Here is a 22,054-nt window from a genome sequence, read left to right as displayed (position 1 = left end):
AATAATAAAATAATAAATAAGAAAAGTAGACACATGCCTAGCAAAATGTTTATTCACACAATTTTTTTACCATTGCAAACTCCATAGTAATTTTTTAAAATTCAAACAGGCATAGCTCCACAAATTGGACATATTTATATATGAACTTTTTTTATCACTTGCAAGTCAGAATTGATCATGAAAGTATGGCTTACATATTATAAATCACCTTGTCTTGCAAGTCATTACTGCAAGTAATGAAGACATTACTTGCAGGTCAGAATTGATCATGAAAGTATGGCTTATAAGTTATAAAACACCTTGTTTACACATAAAAATATGCAGTACAATAAAATTTTTGAATCATCCTATATATAGATATACAGGATGATTCAAAATTGCAAATCATAAATTCCATAGTGGATTCTAATAACAAAAGGAACTGAAAATGCCCTTAGGAGATTTTTTGAAAACAAAACACAGCTTTTAAGAAAAATAATTTTAAAAAAATTTCATGAAACAATGATGTAGAGCGGAGATAATTACACTGAAATAAAGTAAATAGCATAAAACAAACATCAGACTATTGATGTATTCAGAAAATAAATTTTATTTAAAAAACATAAAATGCTGATTGAGTTACAGGATACTGCTTCCTGCAAGCAGTCTGTAGGAAATATAACACAATAAATAATTCACAATTATTTATTGTGTTATTTCTTGAATAGTACTTCCAGAAATGGAGTACTCATTTCTGGAAGTACTCTCAGAAATTAGTATTCCATAATTGGTACTGAACAAATGCACTGAAAATAGTACTGAAGTTTCAAGGTGTTATGCACAAAAAAAGATCACTGCTTGCTGGTATCATTGTGCAAACAACAGTTACATTGATACATTATGAATATTAATTATATTATGCAATTACTGTATTACACAAATTTCTGCTGAGACATGCACCATTTTTCTACAGACTAAACAAAGGAAGTGGTATTCTGCAAATCAATTAACATTTCAGGATATTTCACATTTTTGTAATAAATTGTATTTTGTGAAATCATATTCATTGTGCCATGTATGTTTTTATATTATTTAGTATATTCCAGTATATTATGTCAGTTTTGCATAATTTTTTCTAGATACCTGGCAGTGGTGCCATGAAATTTTAACATTGTTTTTCTTAAAAACTTCACTGTTTTTGCAAAAATCTTAAAAGTATTTTCTTTTGTTGTCAGGAATTTGATATAGAATTTATGACATAATTCTGAATTGGCCTGTGAGTATGTGTAGAAATAATAAACGTTTTGCTTATAACCAGGTAAATCAATCATTCCTAACAGCATAGAATTAAATTTTTGTATATAATCAAAAGAAAAATAATACATGACAATTTTCAGAACATTCTTTTTAAATTTCAAGTATTCTTCAATATATTTCATGAAGAAGAAAATAACAAAATACAGAAAACAGCTTTTCTTTGAAAAATGGTAAAATTAAAATTAGAAATAAATAGCAAATTTTATTGTTTAATACTGAAGTAGAATTTAACGAAAAATGTGTACCCCTTTCATAAACCAACTTTAAATAGAAACTAATACTGAGCTGGATTGTTTATATATTATGCTAAGGCAACTAAGGCCACAAGGCATTAGTATATTGTGTCCTACATTGCATATATTTCTTAATCAATTTATGTGTTTGGGAGACAACAACAAAAAAAAAAAAAAACCCTCCTAAGATTCTGGTGCATTTTAATTATTCAAAAACTGTAAAGATGCTTACATGGAATAAAGAATATTCTGAAAAGCACTTATATCATTTGTCCTATTATCAATTTAATAACAGATTCACTGGGTTATTTTATTTTATATTATTATTATTTTTTTAAATTATACCTGTCGAGATACTCTCTTCCAACCCATACATGGATGTGCAATAATGGCTAAGTATGGCTAGTGTGATATCTTCGAGAAGCATGCTACCTGCTTGCTCTGGTATATGCAGTGGAACTGCATCACCTGAGCATGGAGGGATTTCAATACATACCTGACTCCATGAACAACACCCCTCTATTAGATGATCTGAAAATTTTGATAAAGCTAAATCATGATTACAAATTACAGACGATCGAAGCGTTAGCCATAGCCAAATAAAAAGAGTGCTCTGCTCACACACACTGAATGCCAGTTCTCCCCTCCATTAAATTTTCTGAGATCTGGTGCTTAGATAAAATTAAATTTGTTAGCAACCAACCTGGTATACGCTTTCCAGTTCACATGACTGCTTCATGCTTTTAAAATCCCCTGCATGCGTCCACATACAGTAATTTACAATGAGATGATGACCTTGTAAAGACCAGTATTCTCCTTACTGTTTTACTTTTGAAGTTATTTTTAATGGTGATGGATACACATCCCAGTGAGGTGCATTCCACAGGTGCTTTCCCATCTCTCAGTTTCATTTACTTTCTTTTATTCTTCTTAGTTTCCACTTCTCATATGGAATTTAAATAAGCAGAATAAAGAAGTGAGTTATCTTCGTAAAGAAGTCTTTATTTCAGTTGTGATTTCTAATTATCATAAACCAAAATTAAAATTTCCTATATCTCTGTTAGAAAATCTTGGAGCACCTACATTTATAGAAACTTTTTCCCTCCTTTTTCTGAACACCTAAATCCATGGTACAAAACCTTGTACCTACTTTGTATATAAATGGTGAAGAAGTATTTTAAGCCATTGCATACTAATATTTCTTGAGTCACAAGTTAGTAAAAAATCATAGAGCTAATCATATTTCCATATTACAGTTCATTTTTGACTATTCCCCATGCTTTGACTATTTACCACTGATTATTTTTTATATATCAATATTGTATTAAGTAGTTAAAAATGATAACAAAAATATAAAACCGAATTATTTATTTTTTTTAACCTAGCATTAGCATTAGTAGAGGCATTTGATGCAAGAAAGCAAGCTTATGCAGCATCAGCCAAAAAAAAAAAAAAAAAAAAACCACTTCCACTTCACCCCTCTGTTCGTTCAAAATACCTGTCCAGCTGAGCCTTAAACTTATTTAGGCTATCAACCTCCACGACAAGGGATGGAAGTCTGTTCCACCAACCAACCACCAGCTAGCTAAAGGCAATTTCCACACGTCTATCCTACATCTGTCTTTCCTCAATTTGAATTTATGCCCTCTCAGGTGATTATTCTGAGCTAGAGGAAACATCCCATCAGCATTGAGCATGCTCAAACCATTCAAAGCTTTATACACCTCTATCAGATCACCTCGCTGGTGCCTAGTCTCCAGACACTGTAATTTGCAAAACTTAAGCCTTCCTTCGTAAGAGCACCCCTTTGTTCCATTCACTAATCTTGTTGCCCTTCTCTGTACTCGTACCAGCAGCTCTACATCCTTCTTGAAATGAGGCCTCCAGACCTGTATACAGTACTCTAGGTGTGGCCTGACCATTGCCTTATACAAGGGAATAATCACCTCCTTATCCCTGCTGGAAACATTCCTGTATATCATTGACAATACTCCATGAGCTACCCTTGCAGCCCGTCTGCACTGTTCAGAGAACTTCATATCTGCCTGCACAACCACCCCCAAGTCCCTTTCATTCTCTACCACTGTCAGTGTAGTACCACAGAGTTGATACGTTGCTCTGGGGTTGCTGTTTCCCATGTGTAGTACTTTACATTTGTCAATGTTAAACTTCATTTGCCACCTCTCAGCCCATCTGCTCAACCATTCCAGATCCCGTTGCAGCAGCATAGTTTCAGTAGTGTCCTTGACAACCCTGCCAACCTTTGTATTGTCTGCAAACTTGGACATTAAGCTTGATATACCATCATCAATATCATTTATAAATACAGAAAACAATAATGGACCCAACACTGAACCCTGAGGGACTCCACTAATAACATTAGTCCACGATGAGCAGTGCCCATTGATTACCACTCTCTGTCTTCTCCCCCTCAACCACCCCTTTATCCATAGCAGCAATTTGCCTCCAATGTCACACTGCTCCAATTTGTGTAGCAGTCTTCCATGTGCAACAGTATCAAAAGCCTGTCTAAGATCCAAGTATATAATATCAAAGCTATTCCCTGCATCCAGTTCTTTTGTGACTGCATCATAGTATCCAATCAAATTGGTCAGGCAAGGCTTCCCCTTAACAAAACCATGCTGTGTCTGAGCTATAACTGAAGTCTTGTCTAAATGATCCTGCAGTGCTTCTTTAACCAGTGCCTCCATTAATTTTCCTGGAACAGAAGTTAAGCTCACAGGTCTACAATTACTTGTGTCAGCCTTTGATCCTCCTTTGTGAATTGGAGTCACATTTGCACATCTCCAATCTGTGGGTACCTCCCCTGAGTCCAAGGAAGCTCTCATAATTATGGCTAAGGGTTTGCTTACTTCCTTTGCTGCCTCCCTTAATATAACTGGATAGATCCCATCCATCCCGGGTGCCTTTCTTGTGTTTATCTTCAACAATTTCTCCTCCACTTTACTCTCAGTTATTTCAAGATTCTGTAGCTTACTGCTAGAGTTGAATACACCTCTGGCATTCCTCTCACTGAATAACTCCTCATGTGTGAATGTCGATGCAAAATATTCATTTAGTTTGTTAGCTACCTGAGCAGGATCATCAACAGTTGAGCCATCGATATCAAGTGGACCAATCTGATTCATACCCTTCCTTCTAGAGTTTACATAAGTAAAGAACTCTTTGCTGTTTTTCTTTGCATCCCTTGCCAAGGATTTCTCGTAATCTGCCTTTGCCTGCCTAACCTCCTTTGTAACTTGGTTGCATATCAACTTGTATCTATCATAGGCTTCTGTGTCATGTGTTAATTTGTAAGTATCCCATGCATTTTTCTTCTCTGCCATATGCCTCATTAGTTCATCTAACATCCATTTTGGCCTAAACCTTGAGCAATATTTCTTAGTTGGTATGTAAAGCCTAGTAGCTTCCAAGATAAGTTCTTTGAATGCTTCCCATTCTGAATTTGCTGTTGGTAACATCATCAGTTGGTCCCACTGTATAGAATTTAAATACTGTCTCAGTCCATCGTAGTCGCCTTTATGGAAGCAATAACCCTTCCCTTTACCCCTAATGGTAGTTACCTCTTTGAGTAAATCCCACTTCAGCACACTGTGATCACTGCCACCTAGTGGTTCATTTATCTGCAGATTCTTAATGCATGAAGGATCACTGCTAATAATCAAATCAAGAGTATTACTCCCTCTAGTTGCCTCCCGAACATGCTGATGTAGAAAACAATCATCCAATAAATCCACAAAAGCCTTGCTAGTGTGTGAGTGACCAGCCCTCAAATTCCAGTCAATATCTGGGAAATTAAAATCTCCCAATATAAGACTCTCTGATTTACTGACCAACTCTATATCCCTGTACAGTTTCTTATTATACTCATCAGAGACATTAGGCCTATAGCACACTCCTACTCTCAATTTTGATCTCCCAATGCTTATGTCACACCAAACTGACTCAACACTGCACTGTCCAGCGATGTCGACTGGCTTCACTTCCTTGGTTTTTATGTGTTTCTTAACTAATAGCATAACCCCTCCCCCCTTCCTATCCTGTCTATCCTTTCTGTAGACGTTGTACTCCCCAAATTCCAGTTCTGCATCCCTTATATCTGTGTGACACCACGTCTCTGATATCCCAACAATATCTGCCTTTTATGTTTTGAGCAATACCTCAAATTCATCAAATTTGTTTACTAAACTCCTAGCATTGGTGTACACGCAAGTATACCTGCACCTGTTTCTATTCTTAGCTACCCTAACACAACCCATGTGTTTACTTGTACCGCAATGGCTCCCAGTAGTCTCTGAAATATCATGCATCTTGTTTTTCAGGCTTCGGCTCATTCTAATAGAAGCAGTGCAAGAATCTCTTTCACCTCTGCCAGTGGCTACTGTCAATCTATTGGTCTTTGTCTCCCCCCAAGCTAGCAGTTTTCCGACCCACCTAACACTGCCTCGATAGCATCAGCAAATATTCTTGCACCCTTTCTATTTAAGTGTATCCCATCCCTGTAGAAGCAATCTCTCCTGTTAACAAGTACAGTCCAGGCTGAAAAAAATTCTACCCCTTGAGCCTTGCACAATCTTTCCAGCGCCGAATTGAACGAGTCAGTGCATAGCATCATTCTAGTTCGTAGTAAATCACCGAGGTAGGTGAAATGGTATAGTTTTTGTTACATCTCATATTGTGAACATCTTCACAATATGAGATGTAACCTCATATTGTGAAGGTGTTCACAATATTGCCCTGATATTGCTCTACCTTGAATATGCAACACTTCACCAGTAGAGAAGATTAATGTTACTTATTCTCGGTGGATACCACCACCCAGATGGCACTGTTTCAAAGCTTGTTGGCCTCTCATCAGTGGGCGGGTACATATCCTGGCGACGCAATAAGTGACAACCCAGTTATGAAGTATATCTCCACAATATGAGAGATGCCAGATGGTATATGACAGTAAAAAAAAAAAAAAAAAAAAACTAAAAAGGTTTAAGACTGAAAGTTGCCAACTACGGGATATTTACTAATCAATCAAATTAGTGCATAGCATTATTTTAGTTCATAGTAAATCACTGAAGTAGGTGAAATGTCATATTTTTTGTTACATCTTGTATTGTGAACACCTTCACAATGCTGCAAGATTCGAAACGGTGCTGTCTGGGTGGTGGTATTAGCAGAGAATGAGTAACATTAGTCTTCTCTACCGGCAAAGCATTGCTTATTCGAGGTAGTGCAATATCAGGGAAACTTGTTCACAATATGAGATGTGACACAAATGATGCCATTTCACTTACTTTGGTGATTTACTATGAACTAAAATGATGCTATGCACTAACTTGTTCGATTAGTAAATTTTGCATGGTCTGAGGCTTTCAGCCCTAAACCTTTTTTAGTTATTTTTAACCTTTGTGGTAAAAATTAAATCTCACAAATAAATATACTAATAGCAAAATATTATTTGGAAACTGTGTCAGTATAATATATTGTTATGATAATGGTTGCTTTACACATAAAATGTTTTCCTACAATGAACTATCAATATGATAAAAAATCATTATGCTTATTATTAATACTCATAATATATATGAACTAGTCTTGAGAACACACTTAAGGTGCCTCCGCAGCCAGGTCGGAAGGAGCAGCAGTACGTAGCACATGCTTCTTGATTAGACCGGGGTTCGAGCCCGTCACCACCAAATACGGAGGATGCGGAAAGGTCAGGGAATGACCACCGCATATCCTGGAGCAATATGGCCTTAGTTGCTAATGCTCCTAAAAACCAAATAACAAACAAACAAACAGAACACACTTAAGCTAATCTTAATTGATCACTCATCTTCATCACTTCAACTATGCATTTTCCCTTCTAACAGAGGGATGCCTAAAATATGTTCTGTGGTTATATATCATGGAACACATACTTAAGTTCGTATCTTAAGTAAGTTACATAACAGACACTTAGTGCAACTGTTAATTAACCTGTATACTCATATATAATAAAAAAAATAACTTAAAAACACACAGTATCTCTATTTTCTTATGTAAATAAGCAGAGAAAATACGTAACCTCACTTATCTACTGTAAAGATTATTTTACCTCTTATGATCTGAGGTACCTCCCATGATCTGAAAAATTATGTGATGTGGAACAGACAACATTCCAAACTTACCAAACAAAAGGAGAATACTGAAATATATGAGGTGCTATTCCAAAGTTATGAGACTAGTCAATAAACGATGCTTTAAAAAGAGTAAGAATTTTTCTATTTGGGTGGTGACAGAGTATAGTTTCATTTTAGTTTACATCTCTGCATGTCATACATTACATTATATATGAATCTGAAGCTGTTTAGAAAAGAAGTGTATAATGTACTTTTCAATTTCCTGAAATGTTCAATTCAAAAGAACAAATGGCTTTAGAAACATATGACATGCTTTGAACAATCTTTGTAAAAAATGCTTAGGAGAGTTTAAGAATTTTTCTATTTGGGTGGTGACAGAGTATAGTTTCATTTTAGTTTTCATCTCTGCATGTCACACATTACATTATTTATGAATCTGAAGCTGTTTAGAAAAGAAGTGTATAATGTACTTTTCAATTTCCTGAAATGTTCAATTCAAAAGAACAAATGGCTTTAGAAACATATGACATGTTTTGAACAATCTTTGTAAAAAATGCTTAGGAGAGTTAATTAACAGGAGTTAATTAATCAACAGTTAATTTACAGGAGAGAGTGCTTCTACAGGGATGGGATACACTTAAATAGAAAGGGTGCAAGAATGTTTGCTGATGCTATCGAGGCAGTGTTAGGTGGGTCGGAAAACTGCTAGATTGGGGGATACAAGGACTAATAGATTAATAGTAGCCACTGGCAGAGGTGAAAGTGCATCTTGCACTGCTTCTATTGGTATGAGCCGCAGCCAGGAAAATAAGATGCAGGATAGTTCAGAGACTGCTGGGAATCATTGGGGTACAAATAAACACATAGGTTGTGTTAGGGTAGCTAAGAAAAAGAACAGGTGCATGTATACTTGCGTGTACACCAATGCTAGGAGTTTAGTAAATAAATTTGATGAATTTGAGGTATTGCTCAAAACACCAAAGGCAGATATTGTGGGGATTTCAGAGATGTGGTGTCATACAGATATAAGGGATGCAGAACTGGAATTTGGGGAGTACAACATCTACAGAAAGGATAAACAGGGTAGGAAGGGAGGAGGGGTTATGTTATTAGTTAAGAAATACATAAAATGCAAGTAAGTGAAGCCAGTCGACATTGCTGGACAGTGCAGTGTCGAGTCAGTTTGGTGTGACATAAGCATTGAGAGATCAAAATTGAGAGTAGGAGTGTGCTATAGGCCTAATTACTCTGATGAGTATAATAAGAAACTGTACAGGGAAATAGAGTGGGCCAGTAAATCAGAGAGTGTTATAATGGGGGATTTTAATTTCCCAGATATTGACTGGAATTTGGGGGCTGGTCACTCACACACTAGCAAGGCTTTTGTGGATTTATTGGATGATTGTTTTCTACATCAGCATGTTCGGGAGGCAACTAGAGGGAGTAATACTCTTGATCTGATTATCAGTAGTGATTCTTCATGCATTAAGAATCTGCAGGTAAATTAACCACTAGGTGGCAGTGATCACAGTGTGCTGAAGTGGGATTTACTCAAAGAGGTAACTACCATTAGGGGTAAAGGGAAGGGTTATTGCTTACGTAAAGGCGATTACGATGGACTGAGACAGTATTTAAATTCTATACAGTGGGACCAACTGATGATGTTACCAACAGCAAATTCAAAATGAGAAGCATTCAAAGAACTTATCTTGGAAGCTACTAGGCTTTACATACCAACTAAGAAATATTGTTCAAGGTTTAGGCCTAAGTGGATGTCAGATGAACTAATGAGACATATGGCAGAGAAAAAAATGCATGGGATACATACAAATTAACACGTGACACAGAAGCCTATGATAGATACAAGTTGATCTGTAACAAAGTTACAAAGGAGGTTAGGCAGGCGAAGGCAGATTACGAGAAATATTTGGCAAGGGATGCAAAGAAAAACAGCAAAGAGTTCTTTACTTATGTAAACTCTAGGAGGAAGGGGATGAATCAGATTGGTCCACTTGATATCGATGGTTCAACTGTTGATGATCCTGCTTAGGTAGCTAACAAACTGAATGAATATTTTGCATTGACATTCACACATGAGGAGTTATTCAGCGAGGGGAATGCCAGAGGTGAATTCAACTCTGGCAGTAAGCTAGAGAATCTTGTAATAACTGAGAGTCAAGTGGAGGAGAAATTGTTAAAAATAAATACAAGAAAGGCACCTGGAGTGGATGGGATCTATCCAGTTATATTAAAGGAAGCAGCAAAGGAATTAAGCAAACCCTTAGCCATAATTATGAGAGCTTCCTTGGACTCAGGGGAAGTACCCATGGACTGGAGATGTGCAAATGTAACCCCAATTCACAAAGGAGAATCAAAGGGCGACACAAATAATTATAGACCTGTGAGTTTAACTTCTGTTTGCGGAAAATTAATGGAGGCACTGGTGAAAGAAGCACTGCAGGATCATCTAGACAAGATTTCAGTCATAGCTCAGACACAGCATGGTTTTGTTAAGGGGAAGCCTTGCCTGACCAATTTGATTGGATACTATGATGCAGTCACAAAAGAACTGGATGCAGGGAATAACTTTCATATTATATACTTGGATCTTGGAAAGGCTTTTGATACTGTTGCACATGTAAGACTGCTGCACAAATTGCAGCAGTGTGGCATTGGAGGCAAATTGATGCTGTGGATAAGGGGGATGGTTAAGGGGGAGAAGAGAGTGTGGTAATCAATGGACACTGCTCATCGTGGACTAATGTTATTAGTGGAGTCCCTCAGGATTCAGTATTGGGTCCATTATTGTTTTCTGTATTTATAAATGATATTGATGATGGTATATCAAGCTTAATGTCCACGTTTGACGACAATACGAAGGTTGGTAGGGTTGTCAAGGACACTACTGACAATATGCTACTGCAACAGGATCTGGAAAGGTTGAGCAGATGGGCTTCGAGGTGGCAAATGAAGTTTAACATTGACAAATGTAAAGTACTACATATGGGAAACAGCAACCCCAGAGCAACGTATCAACTCTGTGGTACTACACTGACAGTGGTAGAGAATGAAAAGGACCTGGGGGGTGGTTGTGCAGACAGATATGAAGTTTTATGAGCAGTGCAGACAGGCTGCAAGAGTAGCTCATGGTGTATTGTCGATGATGTATAGGAATTTTTCTAGCAGGGATAAGGTTAGTTAGTTAGTTAGTTATTTGGTTTTTCGGAGCATTAGCAACTAAGGCCATATTGCTCCGGGAAATGCGGTGGTCATTCTCTGACCTTTCCTCATCCTCCGTATTTGGTGGTGATGGGCTCGAACCCCGGTCTAATCAAGAAGTGTGTGCTACACACTGCTGCTCCTTCCCACCTGGCTACGGAGGCGCCGAGGGATAAGGAGGTGATTATTCCCTTGTATAAGGCAATGGTCAGACCACACCTAGAGTACTGTATACAGGTCTGGAGGCCTCATTTCAAGAAGGATGTAGAGATGCTGGAACGAGTACAGAGAAGGGCAACAAGATTAGTGAATGGAACAAAGGGGTGCTCTTACGAAGAAAGGCTTAAGTTTTGCAAATTACAGTGTCTGGAGACTAGGCACCGGCGTCGTGATCTGATAGAGGTGCATAAAGCCTTGAATGGTTTGAGCATGCTCAATGCTGATGGGATTCTTCCTCTTGCTCAGAATAATCACCTGAGAGAGCATAAATTAAAATTGAGAAAAGACAGATGTAGGATAGGCGTGAGGAAATTTGCCTTTAGCCAGCGGGTGGTTGGTTGGTGGAATAAACTTCCATCCCTTGTCGTGGAAGTTGATAGCCTAAATATGTTTAAGGCTCAGCTGGACTTCGAACGAACAGAGGGGTGAAGTGGAAGTGGTTATTTTTTATTTATTTATTTATTTATTTATTATTTTTTTTTGGCTGATGCTGCATAAGCTTGCTTTCTTGCATCAAATGCCTCTACTAATTCTAATGCTAATGCTAATGCTAATAATACAAAAGCACAAACATTTAGGTGGTTTCATGATTCACAGGCCACACACAAGGTCCTATCTGTTGGAAAGTTTTTGGAAAAGAACAAAATGCCTCTTGGTCCCTCCTTTATATCCATAATAATAATTTAATTTGTGACTGTCCTATTATCATAAACCAAAATATATGCATATAAGTTTTTAACCATATAAGCATATTTTTTGGGTACGAGGTAATTACCACTCTGACCAAGATTTGTGCAGCTCCGGCGAACGCTAAGTGTTTATTTATATTTAGTAGTTTTATTGACTTAATTGTTATAATAAATTATTTTCTATAAGTAGCTTTATAGTTCTAGCCAAGCTCTGTGGTTTATTTTTGAATTTAGATAGCGATTTTGAAAGTTAATACTTAGTTTCCGTAGATTTTACATTCATAATTTGCTGCCATTGTTATAAGATACGGAATAGCGTATGGTTTAACATAAAACTAGATAGTGAAAAACGTAGCACTGTATTAGAAATCTGTTAGATTCGTATAGTATTATCAATTAATCAGTAAAATTTATCAATCTTATTAAAGTTCATTGTTAATTAAATTATACTTAACAGAATCATGACCCAGACTAGAGCAGCAAAGCAGCATTCACAGAATAGCCAGAGTGCTGTGGCTGGCGGGAGAACTGAAGGGGGCAATTCTCCAATGCATCACAGTCTAAAACAATGAGTGAAATGTGAAATGTTTGCAGACCTGTCTAGATTGTTTGTTATTGTTATTTGGTGTTTTTTTTTTTTTTTTTTTAGGTGCGTTAGCAACTAAGGCCATATTGCCAAACTAAGGCCAAATATCATCTTTTAAGGGCACAAAAGGTTATACACATTTGCACTAATGACCTTAAGAGTAAGAGATCTGCAGATTTACTTAACAAGTACAGATCAATGCTGGAAAAAAGTTGAGAGTTAGGATGAAATTTGAAAGTGTCTGCAGTTCTACCAAGACACGGTAGGAGGGAGTATATGATGAGAGCCTTGTCAATCAATTTGGCCCTGGAGAAATTGTGCAAGGCTCACGGAGTAGAATTTTTTTCAGCATGGTCTGTGCTTGCTAAGAGAAGAGAGTGCTTCTACAGGGATGGGATACACTTAAATAGAAAAGGTGCAAGAATATTTGCTGATGGTATCGAGGCAGTGTTAGGTGGGTCAAAAAAACAGCTAGATTGGGGAATTCACAGACTAAAAGATTAACAGTAGCCGCAGCAGTGCAAGAATCATTTTCTTTCCAGAGGCAAAAGTGATTCTTGCACTGCTTCTATTGTAATGAGCAGAAGCCTAGAGAGCAAGTTGCTGGTGACTTCAAGAGCTGCTGGGAGTCATCATGGAACAAGTAAATACATGGGCTGTGTTAGACTAACTAAGAGTAAGAACACGTGCATGTATACTTGTATGTACCCTAATCCTAGAAGTATAGAAAATAAATTTGATGAATTTGAAGTGCTGATCAAGACATCAAAGGCATATATTGTTGGGATATCAGAGACATGGTGTCACACAGATAAAAGCAGAGTATAATTGGAATTTGGGGAGTACAATGTGTACAGAAAGGACAGACAGGGTAGGAACAGAGGAGGGGTTATGCTGTTAGTTAAGAAACACATAAAATCTAAGGAAGTGCATCCAATTGATGTTGGTGAATAATGCAATGTTAAGTCTGTTTGGTGTGACATAAGCACAGGGAAAGGAAAAATGAGAGTAGGTGTTTGTTATAGGCCTAATGAATCTAATGATATAATGAGCAGTTGTTCAGAGAAATAGAATGGGGCAATAAATCAGAATGTCTTGTAATGGGGGATTTTAACTTTCCAGATATTGACTGGAACTTGAGGATTGGTTACTCGCATGCTAGCAAGTCGTCTGTGGATTTATTGGAGGTTTGTTTTCCATAGCAACATGTTCGAGGGGCAACCAGAGAGAGTAATACCCTTGATCTGACTATCAGCAGTGATTATTCTTGCATTAAGAATTTGCAGATAAAAGAACCACTAGTTGACAGTGATCACAGTGTACTGATGTGGGATTTACTTAAAGATGTAACTACCATCAAGGGTAAAGGAAAGGGTTTTTGCTTTCGTAAAAGTAACTACAGTGGTCTCAAAGAGTTTTTAAATTCTATACAGTGGGATCGAATGATGATATTACCAACAGGGAATTCTAAATGGGAATCCTTCAGAGACTTAATCTTGGAGGCTACTGGGCTTTTCATACCAACTAAGAAATACTGTTCAAGGTTCAGGCCTAAATGGATGTCGGATGAATTAATGAGACTCTTGGAAGAGAAGAAAAATGCATGGGATGCATATAAATTATCAGGTGACACAGAAGCCTATGGAAGATATAAGCTTGTCTATAATCAAGTCACAAAGGAGGTTAGGCAGGCAAAGGCAGATTATGAGAAATCTTTGGCAAAGGGTGCAAAGAAAAACAGCAAAGAGTTCTTTATTTATGTTAACTCTAGAAGGAGGGGGATGAATCAGATTGGTCCACTTAACATAGATGGTTCAACTACTGATGATCCTGCTCAAGTAGCTGATAAAACTGAATGAGTATTTTGCATCTATATTCACACATGTCGAGTTATTCAAGGAGGGGAATGCCAGAAGTTTATCAAACTCTAACAGGGAGCTAAGTGATTTTGTAATAACTGAAAGCAAAGTGGAAGAGAAATTGTTCAAGTTAAACATAAAAAAGGCACCTGGGGCAGATGGAATCTATCCAGTTATAATGACGGAGGCAGCAAGGGAAGTACGCAAAACCTTAGTCATAATTATGAGAGCATCCTTAGAGTCACGGGAGGTCCCCATGGACTGGAGAAGTGCAAATGTATCCCCAATTCACAAAGGGAGTTCAAAGGGTGACACAAATAATTATAGACCAGTTAGTTTAACTTCTCTTCCAGGTAAAATAATGGAGTCACTGGTAAAAGAGGTAATACAGGATCACTGATATAAGACAGGAGTAATAGCTCAGACACAGCATGGGTTTGTTAAGGGGAAGGCTTGTCTGACCAATTTGAGTGGATACTAGAATGTGGTCACAAACAAACTGGATGCAAAAAATAATTTTGATATCATATAGTTGGATTTCAGGAAAACTTTTGATACTGTTGTGCAGTCAGATATGAAGTTCTCTGAGCAGTGCACACTGGCTGCCAGAGGAGATCATTTGTTAATGATATATAGGAATTTTGCTAGGAGATACAAGGAGATGAGTATCCCTTTGTATAAGGCAATGCTCAGGCCACACCTTGAGTACTGTATACAGGTCTGGAGGCCTCATATTTGGAAGGATGTAGAGTTGCTAGAATGAGTACAAGAAGGGCAACAAGATTGGTAAGAGGAACAAAGGGGTGCACTTACTTAGAATGGCTTAAGTTCTGCAAGTTGCAGCATCTGGAGACTTGGAACCTGTGAGATGATCTGATCGAGGTGTATAAGGCATTGAATGATTTGAGCAAGCTCAGTGCTGACAGGATACTTCTGCTTGCTCAGATTAAGAACCTGAGGGGGCATAGATTCAAATTGAAGAAAGACAGTAGAATAGATGTTTGGAAGTTTGCTTTTAGTCAGCGGGTAGTTGATCACTGGAACAGACTTCCATCTGTTGTGAATGTTGATAGATAGATTAAATAAATTTAAGGCTGAACTAGACAAACAGTTGGAGTGACCAGATGGGTGAAATGGGGAGGGGTTTTTTTTTGGTTGATGCTGTATAAGCTTGTATTCTAGCATCATATGCCTCAACTAATACTAATGCTAAGTTATACTTAAATGAATATAAGCCAGAATAAACCAAAAATAACCCAGCCATAAAACATAATTATAAGTATATAAATTATAATTATATGCACATAAGCCAGACCTTACTCCCTTAGACTTATTTCCAAAGATGAAACTGAAGCTCAAAGGAAATAATGATGAAAAGTTCAAAGGAAAGGATTTAATGATGTCTTGGAGATACCTGACAATATTATGAACAAGTCAGTTAATGTATGCAGTATTTTACATTTCAGACACATTAGCAAACAGTAATAATTCATGATTTATAAAAAAAAGAGTAGAATTGAACAAACAAGCTTATGTGATATGACAAAAGGAAAGAATAATTTCCAGCTTTCCATTTGTCCAATTTTAATTAAATTTGAGAAAGATTGACAAATTGTTCTAAAAGTGAATAATATAAAATTTTAGACAATCCATCCATTGGGAGTCGAGTTGTTGTTTGTTTATGGGCTTTACAGTGCAAGGGCAGCAAGGCCATAATGCGCCTAACTATGGTGATGTTAAATACACAGTTTATGTATATAAAATGTTGAAGTTCACACTGAGTTGTAAAGTTGTATCTGTTTAGAGAATGAAAAAATTTTTACCACATGTGGAGTATCTGCCAAGGAGGTCAGCAATATTGAAAGTGTTCATCCTGGAAAAAGAGGTAAACATAGCTTGTCAGTCACTATTGTATTTGGAGCAATCAATGAGTTCATGTTGAACAGTGAGCTGAGTGTTGCAATTTGTACACAGTGGAGGATCAGTACCTGCAAGAAGATAAAGATGTGTCAGATGTGTATGGCCTATTCGTAGTCGGGCTAATATGACTTCTTCATGCCTGTTTTCACGTAAACTGGATTTGTAACGTTGCGGATGTTTCTTTATACGGAGTAGTTTATTCCCAACTTAACTTTGCCAGATGTGTTGCCATTTTTCAAGACACCACTTCTTTATAATTGACTTGTAGTCTGTGATCGGTATACTAAACGATTCATCTATAGGATCTGTAGCAGTTTTCGTAGCTAGATCAGCATGTTCATTTCCAGAAATTCCCGCATGACCAGGGATCCAACAAAAGATTACTTTGTTTCTTTCTATTTAGCTTAGTCATGGTATTCCAAATCTGTATGAGTAAGGGGTTATCGTGCTTTTTATTCTGCTGTACAGCTTGGATAGCACTAATGGAGTCTGTATAGATCATACTGTTCAATACATTTGTTGATAATGTGAAATTATCAACAAAAAGATAGCACAGTGTTCTGCAGTGTAGCTGCTACATTCAATGGGGAGTTTCTTGGCTATGGTAAGGTTGGGAAAAACTGCTGCTGCATCAACATGGGTGTCAGTTTTAGATCCGTCTGTGTGCATTGGCATGTACTCTGCGTGCTGGGTTCTCAATGCGGCATGAATTTGCAGTATGTTGTGTTGAGATAAGGTGTGTTTCCCCAATGATGTGAATGATAGGTTGCACAGTGGTATGTGATACATCCAAGGTGGAGCTGTACGAGAAGTAGTAGGCTGTATCATGCTAAGTTCAATTTGCCAGTCACTGAGCAGGGAATGCAGGCGTATCCCTGTTGATGGGTTTTCAGATGGATAGGCTCTGTAGAGGTTCTCCCATTTGGGCAAGAAAAGTCCATTCCGAGTAGGGTCCTTTCACCTTTGCTGCGTAGTTTAACAGAATCATTTCTCTGCGTAGATGTAAAGAGGTTTCAGTTGCTTCAGCATATAAGCTCTGAAATGGAAATGTCCAGAATGCCCCCAGTGCAAGCGGATAGAACTGTGGTGTACGGGATCAAGCCAACATAAGGCACTTGGTCTAGCAGAGCTGTAGACCACAGAGCCGTAGTCTAGATGTGACCATATTAATGCATGATACAAATGCAGTAGCACGTAACAGTTGGCTTCCCATGCTGTGCCAGATAGTACTCTTAAGATATTTAGCTTCTTAAGGCAAGTAATCCAGAGCTCTTTTATATGTTCGAGGAAGGTAAGTTTTAGGTCTAGAACCACACCAAGAAAGCTTACACTGCGAACCACTGGGACCATTTGATTTTCTAGGTGAAATTCTGGGTCTGGATGTAGGTTACGCTTCCTACAGAAGTATATCCCAACAGTCTTTTGTGGTGAGAAGCAAAAACCATTGTTTTAGGACCATTTTACAACTTTGTTGATGGCACCTTGCAACTGTCTTTACCATTCGCATATTAGGCGAATGGCAGGAGATACTGAAGTCATCGGCACACAGAGAAGTGGACACTGTCTATGGTAGATCCTATGTTATGGAGTTCATTGTTATGTTAAATAGGGTGGCACTTAGAACTGAACCAAGTGAGACCCCTTCTTCTAGGATAAAACTGGAAGATAACTGGTTGTTGACTCTAACTTAAAATGAGGATGATGGAGGAAGTTTCTGATAAATTTTGGCAGGTGTCCGCATAGTCCTAGATCATATAGGTTTCGCATTATACCATACCTCCAAGCTGTGTCAAACGCTTTTTCTATGTCAAAGAGAACCATGACATTGTGTTCTTTTCGTACAAAAGCATCACAGATGTTTATTTCTACCCTGATGAGTAAGTCAAGAGTGGATCTGCCTTCATGGAAACCGCACTGTATGGATTAAGAAGGTGGTTTTGGATAGAAACCAAGTCAGACGGGCATTGATCATTTTCTCCAGGACTTTGCTCATGCAGCTGGTGAGTGCAATGGGTCGGTAATGTTGTGGATTTGTAGGGTCTTTTCCTGGTTTTGGAAAAGCCAAAACATAAGCGTGATGCCATTTGTCTGGGAAGGTATTCTCTTTGGAAATTCTGTTATAAAGGAGTAACAATGTCTTAAGGGCGAGTTCAGTAAGTTGTGCTATCTTGATGTAATGTATTCCATCTGGTCCTGGTGCACTGAGTTTAGTGGTGGCTAAAGCATGGTGCAATTCAGATATTGTGAAGGGGAGATTGTATGCAGTACTAGATGCTGATTCGAAATTAGCAGTAGTAGAGGCATTTGATGCAAGAAAGCAAGCTTATGCAGCATCAGCCAAAAAATAAAAAATAAAAATAAATAAATAAAAAATAACCACTTCCACTTCACCCCTCTGTTCATTCGAAATACCTGTCCAGCTGAACGTTAAACTTATTTAGGCTATCAACTTCCACGACAAGGGATGGAAGTCTGTTCCACCAACCAACCACCCGCTGGCTAAAGGCAAATTTCCGCACGTCTATCCTACATCTGTCTTTCCTCAATTTGAATTTATGCCCTCTTAGGTGATTATTCTGAGCAAGAGGAAGAATCCCATCAGCACTGAGCATGCTCAAACCATTCAAGGCTTTATACACCTCTGTCAGATCACCTCGCTGGTGCCTAGTCTCCAGACACTGTAATTTGCAAAACTTAAGCCTTTCTTCGTAAGAGCACCCCTTTGTTCCATTCACTAATCTTGCTGCCCTTCTCTGTACTCGTTCCAGCAGCTCTACATCCTTCTTGAAACGAGGCCTCCAGGCCTGTATACAGTACTATAGGTGTTGCCTGACCATTGCCTTATACAAGGGAATAATCACCTCCTTATCCCTTCTAGAAAAATTCCTATATATCATTGACAATACACCATGAGCTACTCTTGCAGCCTGTCTGCACTGCTCAGAGAACTTGATATCTGCCTGCACAACCACCCCCAGGTCCTTTTCATTCTCTACCACTGTCAGTGTAGTATCACAGAGTTGATACGTTGCTGTTTCCCATATGTAGTACTTTACATTTGTCAATGTTAAACTTCATTTGCCACCTCTCAGCCCATCTGCTCAACCTTTCCAGATCCTGTTGCAGCAGCATAGTGTCAGTAGTGTCCTTGACAACCCTGTCAACCTTCATATCGTCTGTAAACTTGGACATTAAGCTTGATATACCATCATCAATATCATTTATAAATACAGAAAACAATAATGGACCCAATACTGAACCCTGAGGGACTCCACTAATAACATTAGTCCACGATGAGCAGTGTTCATTGATTACCACTCTCTGTCTTCTTCCCCTCAACCACCCCTTTATCCATTGCAGCAATTTGCCTCCAGTGCCACACTGCTCCAATTTGTGCAGCAGTCTTCCATGTGCAACAGTATCAAAAGCCTTTCTAAGATCCAAGTATATAATATCAAAGTTATTCCCTGCATCCAGTTCTTTTGTGACTGCATCATAGTATCCAATCAAATTGGTCAGGCAAGACTTCCCCTTAACAAAACCATGCTGTGTCCGAGTTATAACTGAAGTCTTGTCTAAATGATCCTGCAGTGCTTCTTTAACCAGTGCCTCCATTAATTTTCCGGGAAAAGAAGTTAAACTCACAGGTCTATAATTACTTGTGTCAGCCTTTGATCCTCCTTTGTGAATTGGGGTCACATTTGCACATCTCCAGTCCATGGGTACCTCCCCTGAGTCCAAGGAAGCTCTCATAATTATGGCTAAGGGTTTGCTTACTTCCTTTGCTGCCTCCTTTAATATAACTGGATAGATCCCATCCACTCCAGGTGCCTTTCTTGTGTTTATATTCAACAATTTCTCCTCCACTTTACTCTCAGTTATTATAAGATTCTCTAGCTTACTGCCAGAGTTAAATACACCTCTGGCATTCCCCTCTCTGAATAACTCCTCATGTGTGAATGTCAATGCAAAATATTCATTTAGTTTGCTAGCTACCTGAGCAGGATCATCAGCAGTTGACCCATCCATATCAAGTGGACCACTCTGATTCATCCTCTTCCTTCTAGAGCTTACATAAGTAAAGAACTCTTTGCTGTTTTTCTTTGCAACCCTTGCCAAAGATTTCTCGTAATCTGCCTTTGCCTAACCTCCTTTGTAACTGCCTGCCTAACCTCCTTTGTAACTTGGTTACAGATCAACTTGTATCTATCATAGGCTTCTGTGTCACGTGTTAATTTGTATGTATCCCATGCATTTTTCTTCTCTGCCATGTGTCTCATTAGTTGATCTGACATCCATTTAGGCCTAAATCTTCAACAATATTTCTTAGCTGGTATGTAAAGCCTAGTAGCTTCCAATATGAGTTCTTTGAATGCTTCCCATTTTGAATTTGCTGTTGGTAACATCATCAGTTGGTCCCACTGTTTAGAATTTAAATACTGTCTCAGACCATCATAGTCACCTTTACGAAAGCAATAACCCTTCCCTTTACCCCTAATGGTAGTTACCTCTTTGAGTAAATCTCACTTCAGCACACTGATGAATGTTTGATGAAAAAATTGATGAAATGTTTCTCAGCCTGTGCTTTGTGTACTTGAAAAAGAGGTGTGTAAGATGTCGTGGCTGAGATTCTCTTGAATGATTTACCAACTGCATTCACAATCTCTACTGGTGTTTTAACAACACAACCGTTTACAGTTAGCATGGGAAGGTTGATGTGTGGATATTTTGAGTACATACATCGTATTTTTGCCCTTATCATTTGTGTTTTTGTAGTTCTTGTAATTGTGGAAGCAAAACGTCTCCATGTTTCTCTTTTGCTAGTTTGCCTAATACGTTTTGCATTTGCCTGAGCCTGTTTAATTCAGATGAGATTTGCAGTTGTTGGAACTTCCTGAATATGTTCCATGCTTTGTTTTTTTTCTTTTTTAGCTGCACTGCATTCAAGGAAATCAGGCGACAACTCAGCGTTGTTATGGGCCTTTATGAGACCTTGAAGGACAGGGTGGATGCCCTCGAAGGAAATAAATTGAGGGGCCCATCAAGCTCTCAGCTGCCCACATCAACGCCAGAGCTTGCACTTGGTCATCAGGCAACACAGGGGCAGCCCCCTAGGCAGAATGCGCTGGTCCCACAGGAACTAGTAGTTGTTGGTGACTCTATTGTCAGGGAAACGGGGAACATGCTTTGTAAAAAGGATAGGTGGAACAGGACCAGGGTATGTCTGCCAGGGGCAAAGGTTGATGACGTTGTAGAGCGGATATCATCTTTTAAGGGCACAAAAAGTGATATAGTTGTACACGTTGGCACTAATGATATTAAGAGTAGGAGACCGGCGGAATTACTTAGCAAGTACAGGTCACTGTTGAAAAAAAGCCGTGAATTAGGGTTGAACTTGAAAGTGTCTGCAATTCTGCCCAGACACGATAGGAGGGAGTATATGATGAGAGCCTTGTCAATCAATTCGGCCCTGGAGGGATTGTGCAAGGCTCAAGGGGTAGAATTTTTTTCAGCCTGGACTGTACTTGTTAACAGGAGAGATTGCTTCTACAGGGATGGGATACACTTAAATAGAAAGGGTGCAAGAATTTTTGCTGATGCTGTCGAGGCAGTGTTAGGTGGGTCGGAAAACTGCTAGTTGGGGGGGATACAAGGACTAATAGATTAACAGTAGCCACTGGCAGAGGTGGAAGTGATTCTTGCACTGCTTCTATTCAAATGAGCAGAAGTCTGAAAAACAAGATGCAGGATATTTCAGAGACTGCTGGTAGTCATTGCGTAACAAGTAAACACATGGGTTGTGTTAGGGTAGCTAAGAATAGAAACAGGTGCATGTATACCTGCGTGTACACCAATGCTAGGAGTTTGGTAAATAAATTTGATGAATTTGAGGTAT

General features: G+C 38.3%; 1 protein-coding gene across 1 annotated transcript in view; it reads right to left on the bottom strand.

Annotated features, from left to right (window-relative positions):
- The window catches only part of LOC150088120 (uncharacterized), a 1,786,788-nt gene that overhangs the window by 405,491 nt on the left and 1,359,243 nt on the right, over positions 1–22,054 (bottom strand). The window lies entirely within an intron of this gene.

This window comes from Mastigoproctus giganteus, chromosome 3, assembly GCF_048544385.1.
Source record: "Mastigoproctus giganteus isolate SK-2022 chromosome 3, ASM4854438v1, whole genome shotgun sequence".
In the NCBI taxonomy this organism is placed as follows: Eukaryota; Metazoa; Arthropoda; class Arachnida; order Uropygi; family Thelyphonidae; genus Mastigoproctus; species Mastigoproctus giganteus.
The sequence above is the reverse complement of the archived record's forward strand: the minus strand, read 5'-3'. Positions and strand labels throughout refer to the sequence as shown.